Here is a 17,301-nt window from a genome sequence, read left to right as displayed (position 1 = left end):
GGAGAACATTGTAGAGTGGGGCTGATGGTTGGAGTCAGTGATCCCAAGGGTCTTTTCCAACCTGAATGATTCTGTGATTCTGTGAAAGGTGAACTCATTGTTACTTAGCTGCTATGGGAACACTTAAGAGCAATAAAAAAATCTGAAAAGCCGCATGAATTTTGAATCTGCATAACCTTATGTGGCATGTACAGATGTGGTGTAATCTGCATTGCCAACTTGTTTCTTCCATTTTATTAATATCAATGCTCTTCCAAATTCCAGTGTCTGTATGAGTATCCTGCACATAGTACACATTCCCCTTTTTCTATCCCTTTGAGAAACTTCATGCCCCATATTATGCATAGGAAAACTGTTTATTGAAGAATTAATAATCGGTGGTTATCTTAAAGTTTAACCTTCCACATCCTTTAAAACTTAGCTGTACCTCAAAGGCATTTGAATACCCATTTTTATCTTTTACATTCACAACAAAATGTAAAAACTCAGCTAGGCAAACTCAGATATCTTTCCACCTTTCCCTTGAAGCAACAGCCCCCCTTACTAGTGGTGACTAGAGGGTGAGCTGGAACCTGTAAGTCAGGCATTTTCTCAGCTACGTGTGCAGAGCCTGCAAGGGACAGCCTGAAATTTAGTCCCTGACACTGATTGGACTGAGCATGGTCAGCAATGTACTACTTGAGTCAGCTGTGTGCTCTTGCAGTGATGAAGGCTAACTACAGACCAGCGGACCAGACTGCATTGTCATTTGCGGTCATTCAAGTGACTATTTCCCTAACATTGGCACTTGTGAGACTTCATCAACAATTTTCCCACGTTGTTTGGGAACCCCAGAACATGAAATACATTGACATGGTAGAGCAAGTCCAGAAGATGGCCACCAAAATGATAAAGGGGATGGAGTACATTCGGTGTCTGGAAAGGCTGATAGTAGGAAAGGTGGAGCCAGGCTCCTATGAAAGGTGCAAACCAAAAGGACATCTGTTATAATGTTTGATATTCCAGTTACATACTGGGGAAAACATTTTTTGATCTGTTCAAAGAAAAGATGGTCAGACATTGAAGAGGTTGACCAGGAAGGCTGGGGAATGATTCTTCTTTGGAGATATTCAAAACCTGACTACATATTGCTCTTAGTAATCTGTTCTAAATTCAAAGTAAAATCTAACTTTAAAGCTAGCCCTGCTTTGAGCAGGGAGTTGAACCAGATGACCTTCATATGTCACTTCAACTCAAAGTTATTAAATGATTCTGATATAAAAATGCATGTTTCCCAGCTTTATAATCTTTCTCTACCAGCACCCTCAAATCTTTCTTCTCTGTAGATTTATGATAGACTTCTTTGTTTCCTGCCACAGTAACTCATAGCAATTGAAAGTTTTGCATCTTACCTCTCAAAAAAAATCCCTAAACTACTTTATTACCTACTGATTTATTAAAATATATACAAAATTGAAATTCTCAGCCATCTTATCTTGTCAATGAAAATGTCTACAAGTTATATTCAACTTGTTTCCAGATAAGCTCTTTGATTCCAGACAAGTGAGCTATCCAGACTGCCTTTTTGACCTAATTATATGCTCTAAAATCCAGAGTGCATCTTTTTCTAAAGCACACTTGATGTGATATGGATTTATTATCCACTCCACACACAGAACAGCAAGAAATCAATGTGCACACAACTTATTCATCTTCTAATAGCTGATAATAAAAAAAATAAAGTCAAAGCACTGACTGTACATTCATATTTACTGTCCCAAATATGGTCTGTGCAGTGTGGAAGAGTAATAGAAGAAGATTGAAACTTGTCTGTGAATTTTTAAGGCGAATCATCTGCTGGTATAAATTATTTAAACAATCTTGAAGTCAGTAGAGCTATGAAAATTTACAGCAGCTACAAACCTGTCCCTTCAAAGTCTTAATTTTCTGCATTTTTGTTAGATTTTGAATCAAAACACTTCAACAATCTCCTGTGGAGCTCAGCCAAAGCTTACTGAGGTCAATGAAAATGTTCCCAGAAAAGGCAAGGGACTTTTTATCAGAACTATTACATTTAAGTTACTTGCATTGCAATTGTTACCTCCATTCTGTCAAAATGACTATTTTTCTAAGGAAAAAAAAAAAAAAAATGGGAGCTCTGGGATATACAGAGAAATTATTTTAATAGATACTGATGAAAGAAATTTAAGATTGATTTAAATGTCTTTGCATCTTAAAGAATGAGATGTCATTAGTCAAGTTTTGATGCTTTCTGGAAATTATTTTTGTGGAAGATACCTCTTTTTCCTCTTTGGTTATTTTATGCCAATTTTTTTTTTCTCTACCCCCCCCCACCCTCCCTAAGCTTTACACACCCTCACAACCCCGTAAAGTCCAGTTTCTTCAATGAAGTTCTAATGAACATATCTTTTGATGGCAATGTTATCACAAAAGCACAAAAGTGGCGTATTGGTAGCTGTCAGGCAGTTCGAGTGTCTCACTGCAAACAGTGTCTCAAAAAGGGAGAAAATAAAGTTCTGTTAGAGAAGCCATCAGGTTTTGTATATGGATAATGGAAGAAACAGACCATTAAAAATTTGTACATCGCTTGTCCTGCTAGACCAAATAGATCTAAAAGCCTATCTTATTCCTTTCTTTTTTTTATCAAAGAATCGAACAGCTTCCCAGCTAGCCATAAGGGAATGAAGGATGGAATTGGAGAAGAGGGAATATTTCAGGTTATTTGGTTTTTTCAAGACCAATTTTGATCATAATATTTCAAAATACTAATAAACTGCCACATGAAATTTGGATATGATGCCACATAGAAGTTTCTCAAGCAAATTCTTATTTTTCACTATAACATAAATATTTGACACTAATTTCACAGTAAATAGCTGAGTTATGAAAGAATTGGAATTTGTGCTCCATAGGTGCTCTGCTGATGTGTAACTGTTAAGAGAATGATAGGCACGTAAAATAGCATGAAGGGAAACCTGACATTTATTTTTAAAATATTTTTGCTGTCTAGTCCTGTATTATTATTCATACTATTAACAAATTTTCATAAATGAAGGCATTTTTTTAAACTTCAAAAGACAACTTTTGAATTCCCTTCTCTGTTAGAAGAAATCTCCCATGGAAGCAGTAATTGTGTCCTTTACAATGGTTTTAGATATTGGAATGATTTCAAAGTTTTTTTTTCTAAAAAAGACCTTTTTAAGCGTAATGAAAAAAAGAACATTTGAAGCTTTTTCATTTCAGTGGGACTATTCTCAAGGACCAACGTATGAAGAAGCATTGGGGTGAGTTTATTAGCCCCTTATGTAGGAGTCTGAAAGAAGTCTCTTGGCTGCTAGACTTCATGCTAGTAAAATTTCACTGTAATAGATAATAGGGGTTCTTTTTTTATTACTACTCTTTTTAGCCATTTGTGTTGTCTGTGTTTCTGTAGTATTGCATAGTTTTGAATAATGATACAGCTTGTAATGAACAGCTTATACAAGAGATTTAATGCTATTTTCATATATGCTATTTGACTGCTGTAATATTGAAATGTATTTAAATTCTCAAATTTAATTAATTAACAAAATGTGAATTCAGGATGTCTGGGACAAAGAAGTAAGTAACAGCATTTGCTTTTTTAAAAATTTACTTCATCAAAGATTTTAAGGTAACACACAGGTTCTTCAGGTATGATTTCAGCTCGATTTTGTTCATGGAGAATCTTGTAAGGATAATTGATCCAGTCTGTGTCAGCATTCAGTTCTGCCCATGGAAGAAGAGGTTCAGTTTAACTCAGTTGGTCTTTTTGCTAGGAGAGTTCAGATATCCTGAGTTTGTAAGGATGAAGACAGGAAGATGATGTTAAGTAACTGGTGTTACAATGGATAATATTTTAGGTTTAAAAGTGAACAAATAAGACAAAACTCTGTTTCCCAATTGTGGAAGATTCTGCCTGGTGCAGAAGCCCAGCAACCAAGAGTTATGGGTCTGATTTGTACACATTGATCCAGAGAGAGGTTTGAATCTGCCTATTGAAACTAATGCCAGCTGTCTGCAGCACCCCTGGGACAAATACGCCAGATGGAGGTTGCCAGAATAGTATAACCGTGTCCCTTCCCTGCCAATATGCTCCTATATGCCAGTGGGACTTGGGGAAAGCACTTGAGCTAACTATGTCACAGGGGAACTCCTCAACTGGGGTTTTCCTCTTCCTTTGTCCAGAAGGTGTAATGGAAAAGAAAAAGAAAAAGAAAAAGGAAGGAAGGAAGGAAGGAAGGAAGGAAGGAAGGAAGGAAGGAAGGAAGGAAGGAAGGAAGGAAGGAAGGAAGGAAGGAAGGAAGGAGGAAGGAAGGAAGGAAGGAAGGAAGGAAGGAAGGAAGGAAGGAAGGAAGGAAGGAAGGCAGGCAGTGACTATATCTCTGCATCTTCCTGCCTGTATTTAAGTTATCATCATAACTATGCTGCAATAGTATTGCAAATAGTATTGCAAAGCTGCAAATAAATTTTTCCTTTGTTCCTATTCTGACAGTACTTTCCTTAGCATTTTATCAGTTAATGTGGCTTTTCAGTATGCTCCCTCTGTGTGGTTTGTTTTGCCAATAAATAGGATTCCATTATGGTCTCAGTACCATAGACTGTGATTTGATTGCTGTTTTAAATCCTATATGTGTAATTTTTCTTAGGACTTGTTTTTTTGAATTCCAAAATGGTTGCACTTGAATTGCACTTGATTTCCAATTCATCAGGCAGTGGATTGTGTAAATCCACTGCTAAGTAAGACCATTCCCTACTCCCTTTCACTTGCATGTACCACATCCATTCCCTTTTAAAGGTAGTGTTGCTCATGTGCAGGCTGAAGAGCTAGGGACATCCAGGCCTCTTTATCCTTAACCAGTGACAAGGTAGGACTACACTGGTGGACATTTAGTCTGATTTAATAGTCAACTGTTAACACAGTCAGACCTAAATCAGTGGTTAAAAACGCTTCCTACAAGCTCTTTTCTACTGTGCCCTTCTGGGACCTTGGCTCTCCACATTTCTACAAAGGTTTTTGTAAGTTTGCAGCTATTTAAAAAGCACAGATGTTTTTTCTTCTGGTCCCTGTCGTGGGTGCACGGGAAGTGGTAATCTAACAGTGAGTTATTATGCTAAAAAATTCTGCTGTCTGCTTCTCAGGTGCACATCACAAAACCCCTAATCTCGTATGGATTTTCATGTTTGTTATCAGAGGCAAAATGGGACTCTGATATTCAGGTATATAAAAGCGTTTTTTTCTTTTCTTTCCTTCATTATGTACAGTGAGAGAAAAGGATGTCTGAAATTCTTTGCAGCTATCAGGAAAGACATGTTATGTTACCCTGATTCTAAGTCAATAATTTAAATTCAATGTATTTGCTTTTGAATAGGAAAGTTATCTGACTTGCAAGTTAACTGTACCATGGATGAGATGATGCTCTGTATTGTAATGTTTCCAAAGCAAGTTGCCATTTCCACATCACTTAGGATTACCTGTGGTCCACAGCCAATACTATGTTGTTAAGTTTTCATTTCTCACCTACTTCCTCATTATTTATCCTTACAATTACATATGCTCTGTGTTATCCATGTTTTGATATTGTCTGGGGCCCCCCATTACCCCAGAATATCAGGAGCTGACTATAACATGTCTGTGCATGTGTACTGAAAGCAGTTATAGGCTTCTAACAAGTATGCTCTTGGAGAAGGTTCGAACAGCAAACAGCAATAAATTTCCAGTGAGTCTGTCCAACACACAAACATCTACCTAATGAAACTAGCTTCACCCCGTTTTACATTAGGAGGGTTAGAAACTATGAAGAACAGAAGCCTCTATGAGGAGAACATGTTCCCATTGCTCTGTTCATGTTGGAAACAAAGCTGGAAGCTGCTATCTTAGAGCAGTACATAGGCAAAGCTGCAAAGCTTCTTGGGGACCCGCGGTTGCCAACTGACCTCAAAGTAGCAAGGAATGTCCATACATGGCATATTTGTATATTTACCTGTTCCTATGCATTTTCACATTGGTATGAAAGACCCTACCGAAGTTCAACAATCTCAAAATAAGCCCAACTGTCGTTTCAAGGCAAGAGGCTGCATAACAAACTCATTCCCTGCTGCAGGCTCCTTTTAACTGGATTAGTCATTACTGCAAGCAGTATTCAGTTGCACAGCTAGTGTCTCTCGCCCTGTCACAATGGACTTTCCTTCCTGCTTGTAAAGAAAAATAAGCAATCTCAAACTCAAATAGTAGATTATATTGTAGTGACTACAGATTTTGCACACTGTTTGGTTTTTTAACTCCCTGCCCTCCTTCTCCCTGAGTGGTAAGCTACTCGTGAACTATTTGTATTGTCTGGCTCTCTGCAGGCTATTTCCTATTGCTTCACTTTTCGTTTTGAAAAATATGTAAACTTCCATCTGTTTCTTGAATACAATTCTTCTGAGATCTATGTATTTGTGAGCTTTTTGTGCTGAAGAGGCAGGTTTCTTAGGACAGTGTCATTTTATTTAAATACATCCACATATTCATCGCACCTACATATTGTGTTTTAGGTGCCACTCAGAGCAATCACTAAACTTCTACAGTGTTTGTAATGCAATTGGGCAGTAATGTTAAGTACAAGAAAAGGCAGAGCTGATCAACAGCAAAATCTCAGGTTTCTGTTTTTAGCCAGGGTGTATGCGCTTGTGCTCTACAGCAGATGTTTCTGCCTTTGAGGCAATTTCAATGCTGAGCTATTTTAAAGGCAGATTATTCTACATGAACAAGTAAATTCATAATTAATTCTACTTTCAACTTTTCAAGGCTGTTTATTTGCCACTGAGGGAAAATGTGTTAGTACCTAAAATGTAAACTCTGAGAGTTTATATAATTCTTGTTTCATCAGATGGTGTTTCAGGGGCAAAGGATAATGCGTTCTGACCAGAGATGGCTTTGATTCATACCTAACACTGAAAGGTAGGATATGAGTCAGATAACTAAAAGTTGTCATTATATAACTGAAGAGATACATGTCAACCACACCGCATTAGAGCATGTTGCCTAAAAATTCTCTCTTTCTCTGAGATGGTTGATGTTGACAGCACCTTTTTCTCCCCTGTCTGCCCATATAAACTGTGTTTGTTAATTAAGCCTGGGACAAGACCCTCTTAGTTTGGAGACCCTGATATGCAGCCTCTCCTCAGAACTGTCTGCCAATTTTGCTGCGATTTCAGGGTACCCTCTTTAGGGTAAGAGAGGACACTTTGCTGAGCAGAAATAAGCAATGAATGCACTTGTACATTTTTATGGCCTCTTGTGATGCAGTAAATATGAGTTGCTGTGGTGACTTGTGATAACACTTCCCTGTTCTGGCCTCCTGGAATGAAGTTGGGGGAAACTGTGGAATTGCAAAAGGTGTGATCAGTGGTTTAGCATGTGTTCTCACTGCAAAATTGGAGGGGTGCTGGTCCAAATGAAAGTCTCTAGATTTTAGGAAGTCCTGTTTAGTCATCCAGACTGCACAGGTTTAAACACCAGCAGATCTGGATGAAATGTTCAGCATAGACACAAATGGAAGGAAAAAGCCACATGTGAAAGTGCAGACTGAGCTGCCTTTTCAGCAAAAACTACTGAGATGCATCAACCCCACGTGAGCTGAGATGTCTTTATAGCTCTGTGCAGGGTTGTATGCTGGGGCAGTACGGCTGCAGCTGGGTGGCATGGGGAGATGGAGGGTCAGCTGCCCTCGGCATCCTGTCATACCCATTCAACTACATCTGTGTTCCAGAGGTGCAGGTCTTTCTTAGGTCAGGTACCTGAGTGGAGCAGCACAATACTTCACAAATATACTTTTGATGTGAGACACTGTTCACATTCTTGTGACTCTTGCTGCTTTGACTTTGCTCTTTTCTTTACTTCTTCAATGACTGAGGTTTTACGGGGGTTTTTTGTGCACCTATTAAAGTGATTATATTTGGTTTCCTTTCAAGGGTTGCTGGCATCCAGATTATAGTATTTTGGAACAATTATTATATTGTAAATGTTATCAGAAAACTTTTAATCTGGAGAATGTGATCTTGTGGATACAAACACACCTCTGAATGGGGCAAAGTAAGTTTGTGGTCTTGGAATAGCTTCTTTCACTACATCAGTAGAAGCTACAGGTGGTGTACATTGTTAGCAATCAGCCCTTAGGGAGAAAGGAAAAATCACAAATGCTGACAGCGGGAGCAGTTATTTTGCATGGCCTTAAATTTCTTTTTTTCTTGCTCCAGTGTGTATATTTACAGTGTGTGTATTGAGAACTTGTGTTTTGGAGTTCAAATGCATCTTCAGACAATACAGCAACATTTGCTGATCATGTGTCTCTTGATAAAATATAAAAGCTTCTGTGGTTAATACCATATTTTATCTTTTTATAGTCTTCCAAAACTTCTGTATTCTACAAAGAGCAGGGGGAGAGAATTTTGGACCTCATAGTTACTTCTGATCCTCTTTTATGTAGGTCACAGGTTCTTTTTCAGATAGACATATCATTATCTACCGTAAATACTAAGGCAATGTTGGTCCTAATAGTCAAGTAAAAATTATATCAACCAATTTAAGACCCAGTGTTGACGTTTTGGTGCCACTATTTCCCTCCTGAGTGGCATTCTTCTTGTAGAATAGAAATTATCAAGTGAGGGGAAGATGGGGGATGGTGGAATAAAGAAGCAGGAGTGGTTTTAGAAAACAAAAACTGTGTGTCACTTGGGTAAAGCAGGAAGTGACAATCAACCATATTTTATTAAATGTAAATGGAAGAGAACAAACTTGTAAATGCTGTGTTCACATAACCCCAAGTCGATGAATGAGTCAGTATCAAAGATGTTGGTTTTCATTTCAGAAACTGGTGTTTCAGATACAGGCTAATTCCTGGAGGCAGTCATTCATCCAAATGGAACTTGTAGATCAAAATGAATGGGTTTTAGTCCTTAACAGGAAACAAAGAAAGACAAAAACTGTCTGGAAACAGCGGATTCCTTCTCTTTCCCTTCCCACTTAAGAAAAAGCTTTTGCTTTGAATTGCTTTTATTAATTTTGTATTGAATTAAGTATACTGTCAAACTTCTTGTCCAGATTGCTCAAAACAGTATTTGGCCAAGTTGACAGCTACCATAAAAGCCTTTGCTTGAGCCCAAATCATCTTTTCATTGCTTCTGAAGTGCCTCAGAGAATATGAAACAAAACTGAATAGGTTGCATTTTATAACTATTAATGAGCCTTCTTTCTAGGTATATAAACTGTCAAAAGTGGTAAAACAGTATAAAAAATCTCTTGCCTACTTAATATTTCTTAACATTGCCAGATCCCATCAGTTTTTGACAATCATTCATGTCGTGTCAGTTTTAATGCTGTTGAACATGGTTCAGGATTTCCCTTGGCTTTAACCTACTTTTACTATTTATGTGAAGTAACTTTTCTTCAATATAAATGAAAGCTACTTTTTCCTTATATAGTTTTTAACTTATTTTTATTTTTTGGACACATGTTACATTGTAACATTGCTTCATTTTATTTCTCGACGTATTCAGCAATTACTTTTGAACAATTTGAATAACTTAATATGTAGCTGAATTATATTTTAGATAAGTAGAATCTAAATTAGCTTGTGCAAAAGACAGGCGAAGTGCTGATTCCAGAAAGTCCTTGAGAATATCCTTAGTTTTCAGTCCTTAAGTCTTGCTTGACTCCTGTTCATTCCAGTTCACTTCCCTGGTTTACACCAGATTTCAGCTCAAGTTTAGCTAAGCATATAAGCATGTGCTTAAGCCTTGCTGTTCAAAAATCACAAAGTAAAAACAAGCTAAAAGAAGCCAACAACCTTTGCACTTGTTTTTATTTGCCTTCTGGTTTTATATATTCTGATAATATTTTCAAATTTTAGCACAGCTATTGAGGCCAGCAATATGCTTAACAATTATAACTCAACAATTAAGTAAAAGTATCTCTGAGAAGCTAGTTCTTTAAGGAAAGCACATCAGAAGACACAGAAAGTTATAGGCACTCTCAACACTGAGTTGTCTCAAACAAACTACATAATGTTGAATTATGGATTATGTCTAATAGCAAAATGAGCAAGCAAATGTTTTAACAGACTGCTTCTGCCAGGTGAGCTTTTTCCCCAGGCTTCTCTTAGTCTGGATATGAATCAGTGCTTGTCCAGAAACTACATAACTATGTCTGTGTATTACTAATTTGCTCTGCTATGTCTCACTGTCTTCCTGGTTTGGGAGGCTGGTGGGTCAGCCCCCTCTCTAAAATGCTGTAACTCAAGGCTTTTGTGTTTTGCATACTTAATCTGAAACTTTTTGTATTTCGCACTTCTTTCTTATTAATTTAAAGATGTCCTCTGTCTCATTAAAATCTGTACCCTATGCTGCAGTTGGTATTTTTGCAGCAGTGACTGCTTTGAATTGGCTTCATTTTCATTAGACAACGGGTAACAAATCACTATGCTGAGGAGTCTCACTAACAGTTAATGTTTTATAAATACATGGCCATTATGTATTGCAGTATGCTACTTTAAAAATAGCTCTTTTCATATCATTCCTATGGTACAAAAGGGAGAATAAAAGGTAATTATGTGATGCTTCACCAATCTGTATTTAAAGTGATTAAAAATTGGGATGATGTTTTCCATTGTGAATCTTCTTAGTAATGACAATCGGTAATGAAAATACACAAAGAAATGGAATTAAGTATTCTGCATCCTTTTGCATATCCTGTTTTTTTCAATTGTCTAAATAATAGCTTAGTTTTTCAATAACATTTTTTTATATTTATTTCTCTTTCATGTTGCAGTTAATTTCTTTTATAGCGATCAAAGAAGCCTAAGAATCTTGATTTACAAGTGCTAAACTAGAGAGTTTACTTCTCATATTTCCGATTCTTCTGTGATTGTGGTCTACTAATGTTGCCAAAGAAGTTAAAAGTGCTTGTGAGGCTGAGGCTTGCTTTCAAACAGAACGGAAACTGTGGGAAATATTGGCAAGACTGAGCAAGAACAATTTAGTTATTCTACCAGCATAGGCTATAATCCTGTTGCTACAGTGTATGGGTTACAGTCTTCAGGACTGTGCACATAAGCTAAGCATTTAAAAGTCAGATGTTAGGAAAGGGCTTCTGCCAGCTCCCTCCATGTCAGCACTGCCTGAGGGTGGGATTTATTTGACCTAACTCCAACTGTTGGAAAATTAGGTGTCTAAAAAATATCAGTCACCTACTGTGTCACAAAGGAGGCAGATTCACATGTATACTGATTTATCAGCAGGGTCCATAGCTGGTGGCATACAGTGACAGTCAAAGTAGTTTAGGGGGAAAGATACAAACAGAAGAGGAGAGAGAGAAAAGGCAAAGTGAAAAGTATCCTTGGTGGCTAACAGGGTCCAGAGCTGAGCACCCCCAGGCACGCACGCGCACGCACACACACACACACACACACACACAGAGAACACACCATTACAACAGCTTTGAGGCTTGCAGATGCAAGGATGTGAGAACAACAATGGAAAAATACTACCACAAGGCTTTGGGAAAAAATTGCTGTAGTGACTTCAATGAGAGATTTGAGCTGTGAGTGAAAGGCAGGCTTCAGAGTTGCAAGTAGAAGGCCCTTGGTGATAGAAAACCAAAGACACTGTGCAACACTACCTTGGGAAGGGACAGGGCACCCCAGGTAGATGTCTCCACTGGCTGCAGAGGGATTCCCATTGAAATTTGTTGCTTAGCTTTTAGTTAATGCCAGTTGAATCCTACTCCACATACACACATTTGACAGTATGATACTTTTAATGTGAAGTTATATATCTGACTTCAGGAATCCTCATAGACCTGGTAATACTATATTTTTTCTGGGTATACTTATAACTATCTTCAGCTTAGCAGCTTTTAGTAGAATACTTTTATTTATATCAAAATGACATATTGTGTAAGGAATTGACACTATTCTAAAATGATCTGAGAAAATGGCCTTGTCCACACTCAGCAGTTGCAGTGCTTCAACTGTGCCAGGAAGCTGAAAAAGGCCAGTATGCAATAACTGAAAATTATGCCTAAATATTTCAGCAGCTCATGTTGTTATGTCATCAGTTATACCTTGCTTATTCAGGCTTATTCCCACAGGGTTTAATGAACTGCTTAGAGTGGTAGTACTTCAGTCCCATTAGCAGCTGGAGAGGTAAAACAATTTCAGTAGAAGGAATCCCTTCCATCACAGAAATAGTTACACAGGCACAATACGTCATGTAGAGCAGGGCTAAGAAACCATTGTGGGATGATTTACTAACTACAGCACTGGGGTTTTTATTCTCTTCCCTGCCTTGTACCACCTGCTGTAACCAGTTTTTTAGTTGGATTCTTCCTTTGGCAGAGCATCACTCATGCAGATCACTGTCCTGTTAAGGTTATTCTGATATATTCCCTTTGCGTGACTCCCTCTCTGAAGATCAGGCCCTTCACCCAAGTCTACAAGGTTGAAGAACTGCCTGCTGTTCTAGCTATGATCTCTAGTTCAGGAGTCAAAGGACTAACAGGAATAAAACTAGTCCTCAGGCTCTTTAGCATACAGTACCTCAAGTATAGTGAACTGGTTTATCTGATCGCAGCTCTTGTACCATTCATCTCTGCTTCACTGAAGTGGCTACTCTCATCTTTTGCTGGGTGCTACATTAATCTTTAGTTCATACTACCCCATCACAAATCTACAAACACATGGATGCCAATGTGCAGTTGCATCCAGGAATGAAGCTCTGATGGTCAGATTGACATAATCAGTAATCCACATATCAATCATTTTTATGTGATTTGATGGCAGCTTCTGTTCCCAAGGAGTATAGATATTCACTATTTCTATCAACAGTGAGACATATGCTTGATGACCGGCAATAAGCTTGTCTGGTTTGTTTGAAATGTGTAGATAGTATCTTCAGCAGTCATGTAGCAGCATTTTTTAAAATATTTTTGTCAAATAGTTATCGGTTTTGCAGGTATAAGCATTTAACAGAATAATGTTTTTTGACAGCTTAACTAAGTTTGAAAGCATCAAACACCAGCACTTAGATAATGACACTGGCAGGAATGTTTTTACTGCATTAGATGCCAATTAAATTACTGATTTCATAATTATAAATCAGCATGTTACAGTGGATAATTAATGTTGTCACACTCAAGCTGAAATACTTATATAAGCATAAACCTTTCCTCTGTTGATTTTCTAATTCAGGGACCAGAAAATATTGCATATCATCTTTTAATATTTGAATACCTATCTTTTAGGATTCCTGCTCCTGCATGAAGCCATAGCCGTGTGGTGTGCTGTTTAATGGCTCAATTTAATGAGTGTGGACAGTGTTCAGAAAGGACGCAATGATCTCCAGGGAGACAACTGTTTATATATAATTAAGACTAGATTTGGGGACAAAAAAACCCTAAAACACTTAAAAATCATTCCCAGATTTATCATTTTACCGATAGGAAAACCTGTTAGAAGGAAAGGCGTTTGGCAATTCACAGTAGCAAGCACTTGGTGCAGAAAGTTTTGCTTGTTAATGTGGAATTGCTTTAAATTATAAAAGATATGGTAGAGAGGTAGTCCTAGAATAAGGTCTTCAGTCCTATAACAACAAAGCATAATGTGATGTCCCCAGTCTTCTCAGTGAATTGAACTTATTTGTGGTCAAGATGATTGATTTTCTGTTGATAAGTCACACAAATGTATAGAAAACCTGCCCATAGAACACAGGGCAAAATATCAATCAAAACACTTATTGTCCACCTTTGAGCAGAAAATAGGGTCTGATAATATTTTTTTTTTCCCTTCGAAATTAAACAACTAATGATAGTTAACCATGTATCAGCACAATAATTCTACTTGTAACCACAGATGTGTTCTTTTGTTTTGGTCTAGGAAGTGGGAGGCCAAATCTCAAGGCCATTCCCATCTTTAACGAGTATAAAATCACAGCTCCCCACACCAGAAGAGCGTTGTCAGACTAATGGACTTTTCTCTGTGAAAGCATCTTCCAGCTCTCCCTTGTAATTTGACCACACTGAAACGAGGAGTGCAAAAGTGGTGGAGCTAGAAGAACAAGTAGAAGAGACCCATTTCTGGTTTAAAATTGAAGACACTCATGCTGTTAGCCAGATCTGGGGTTCCAGTCCTTGCTCTCAGAACTCTTCATGCCTCTGTTATTCAATATTATTGTATTAAAAATATACCACAGTTGCTCTCAGCATGGTCATAAAAAAGAATGGACCTTACAAGGGTCTATCTGGTTACACATTCTGGTTTATTAGGGGATCAGGCATGCATGAGAGCAAAATAGAAGTTGCTTTAGACCACCATTTTTCTTCACCATCTACAGCTTCTAAGGCAGTCACCCTGCAGCGTGCCTATCGATGTTGCTTTACTTTTCCAGCTCTTTCATTTCTTCAGTTTTCTTTCTTTACCAAATCACAAAATTCTGGTCATAAAGTAGAACCGCTTTCCTGACTGCTCAATAGGATCTTGAACCATCCAAACATTAGGTTTGAAACTGTGGAACGAAGAGACTGTCCAGTGTACATGGCAGTGGAGACTGTCATCTGCTGACTAATCATTCATATTTTCACTAAAGAAAATCAAAGTAAATACGATGTTATAGATCTAAAAAGACATTATCAGTTTATGGCTTTATGGTAAGTGTATGAATTTAAGGAGATAAAAAGTAAAAATAAAACTAGTCAATTTTAATGTAATTTTTCAGTACTAAAATAGCAAAAATGTTATATTCTTGCAAAATACCTGGTTTTTCTTTATCAAGTCTAGTGAAAAGGTAATTGTGATGCTTTTATGAATAAACAGGAATGATATAATGACTGAATAGTCCCAGTTTTCTACATACATGTACATTCTCTCTGTCTGACATTAGTACAGCTTTGAAACATTTAGCTGAAAGACTTAGTCCTGGGGGGTTTTTATGACATTAATAATTTTGTAGTCCACAACTTTTAAAATTGAGAACTAAATGTATTTTTGATTATTGAAACAAAAGCCACACTCTATAAATATGTATATACACCCGAAGTTAATCAGTTCACTGTTCTGGAATTAGCTGACTTGTTTGCCTTGGTGTGTCGCCAATTAGCAGGGACCCAGGGATACTGTCAGCTGACAGCTGGAAAGAGATCCCAAGCTCTGCAGCATACGGTTTGCTATGTTGTACAAAATCCTGAGCTCGTGGTATTAATGCTTTAATATTGCTTATTAGAATTTTCATCAGCAATCTGTCTGCTTCTTTTTAATGAGCAAAATATACTGCTAGAGCCCTGCAAGGAGCTGTTCTCCTCAAAATCATATTTACTTTGGTGTTTGAAAAAGCAGCTTTTTGGTTGATATTCCTAAAAAGGTTGGTGAGAAGAAAAGCGAAACAAGAAAAATCACAACAGATAAACAGAATGGGGCTGGAGGGGAGGAGAATGAAGGTGTTTTACTGTCCAGGAAGCTGCATAATTCAGAATGATTTCTGAATAGAACACCTTTAGAAGATTATTAAATGGCTTTGTTCATGGAAAGTTAGCTTTAAAAGAAAAATATATACTTTAAGAACTAAATGTTCATTATTACTTAATAGGGTTGTAATTTTGAGGTCCAAAAGTAGATTTAATTTTTTTTTTTCAATAAATGGTTGTGAATGGTAGACTTTTTTCTAGCATGGCATATACATGCACAAATACAGTCTACTGACATGACAGGTACAATAGAAACACAGTGTGCTTCTTTTAAGATTTAGAATAAATCATAGTTGTTTTCCTAGTCTGTCTATGCTTGAAAGTCTAGATAAATAAAACCAAATCACCTAATAGGATTGGAAAGTTAAGCCCCACAAGAGTGAGCAACACTGAAGGTACGTTATATTTATTTTCTGTACTTAACTTTATTCTTCTCTAGAGAAGAATATATTCTAGAGAATATATCCTCTATATATCCTTATATATACTTAGAAAGAGAGAATGCAGTTCTCCTTATATTTCGTATATGATGTGTAAGAACAATGCTGGTGTTGCACACTTCTGAAGTCCCTGCCATGACTGAGAAGGATCAGCCAGTCAGAAGCTACAACATGGGATGTGGCTGGACTCACAAATATAAGAGCTCCGTGAGAATTACACATAAACAATTCAACATTAGTATTGATCTATTTTTGCATTATTTACAGTTGCCCTTGAGTCCATGTACATAGTTTTAATGGAGTTTAGCTGCATTAGGATTCAAGCTAAATGTCACATTAGAAGCCCCCCAGGGAGAAGAGCTTTTCAAGTACAGTAATAATGGAAAATACATATCTGTGGAGTGCTAAAGTTGACTGTATAACCTTCTGTGTTGGCTGCTAATGCATGACTGTGCAAAGTAATAGATAATTGTTGATAAGGTAGAAGTAATATGTCTAGTTAATGGACTAAAATTAAAATTGTCACATTTCTTCCTTTGTCTGGAGAAGTTTTATCACTGAACTAAAAAATTAGGAGAATAATAATAGAAGTGAGTAAAACTTCTTTTCCCAGAGAAATTTGACAATTAAAAGTGTAATGTAACAAATGACCTTGCATGTTTCACAAGATTAAATAGGCTTCTGCTGGCAGTGCACTGATAACAATCCAGCTGTTTATGTCAGGGATTGCAATCACTGTCACAGAGCTTATCATGTGCTGTCTGTGGGAGCAGCAGAAGAGAAGAGTGCACATTTGAAATCAGTGTTATCTGTCAAGAAAGAGATTTCTCTGTGAGTTAAAATGTTTCAAAATTTACACATCCCTTGTTTGAGTTTTGGCAGTTTGAGCAGATCCACAGGCAGAACTGCTGCATCAGCACTTTCCCTGAAAAAGCTACACAGTCAGTTATGTAGCATTAGGAAAAATTTATCTGTCCTGTGAAAGGAGGAAATGACCAGGTGCTTGGGTACAGCCAGTGCTCTGCAGAGAAAGATAGGTTGTGTGTGTAGCAGCAGTTTAAGGTGGCAACATTGGTGCCAGCAAATCTTCTTGATGGGGCCACTGGAGATACCGTTCTGGCACTTCATTGTATCACTCTTTTTCAGGGTATAGTCTGCTTTTCTGCATGCAAGCTGCAAGCATAGCAGTCAGCAGAACAGCCTGACTTTACTGTATGATGTTCTTCCTTACCCAGGAAAATTTTCTTTCTCAAATTATGTTGGCTTTAGGGGACAATATCTGTTCCAGTATAACTAAAAGCAGCTCCAGCTTCCTGGGGAATCTAATACCCTGAGTTAGATACAGGA

General features: G+C 37.5%; 1 protein-coding gene across 4 annotated transcripts in view; it reads left to right on the top strand.

Moving 5' to 3' along the window:
- HS3ST5 (heparan sulfate-glucosamine 3-sulfotransferase 5) overlaps positions 1-17,301 on the top strand; it is a 209,745-nt gene that overhangs the window by 71,761 nt on the left and 120,683 nt on the right. The window lies entirely within an intron of this gene.

The sequence above is a fragment of the Athene noctua genome, chromosome 1 (assembly GCF_965140245.1).
Source record: "Athene noctua chromosome 1, bAthNoc1.hap1.1, whole genome shotgun sequence".
Classification (NCBI taxonomy): Eukaryota; Metazoa; Chordata; class Aves; order Strigiformes; family Strigidae; genus Athene; species Athene noctua.
The sequence above is the reverse complement of the archived record's forward strand: the minus strand, read 5'-3'. Positions and strand labels throughout refer to the sequence as shown.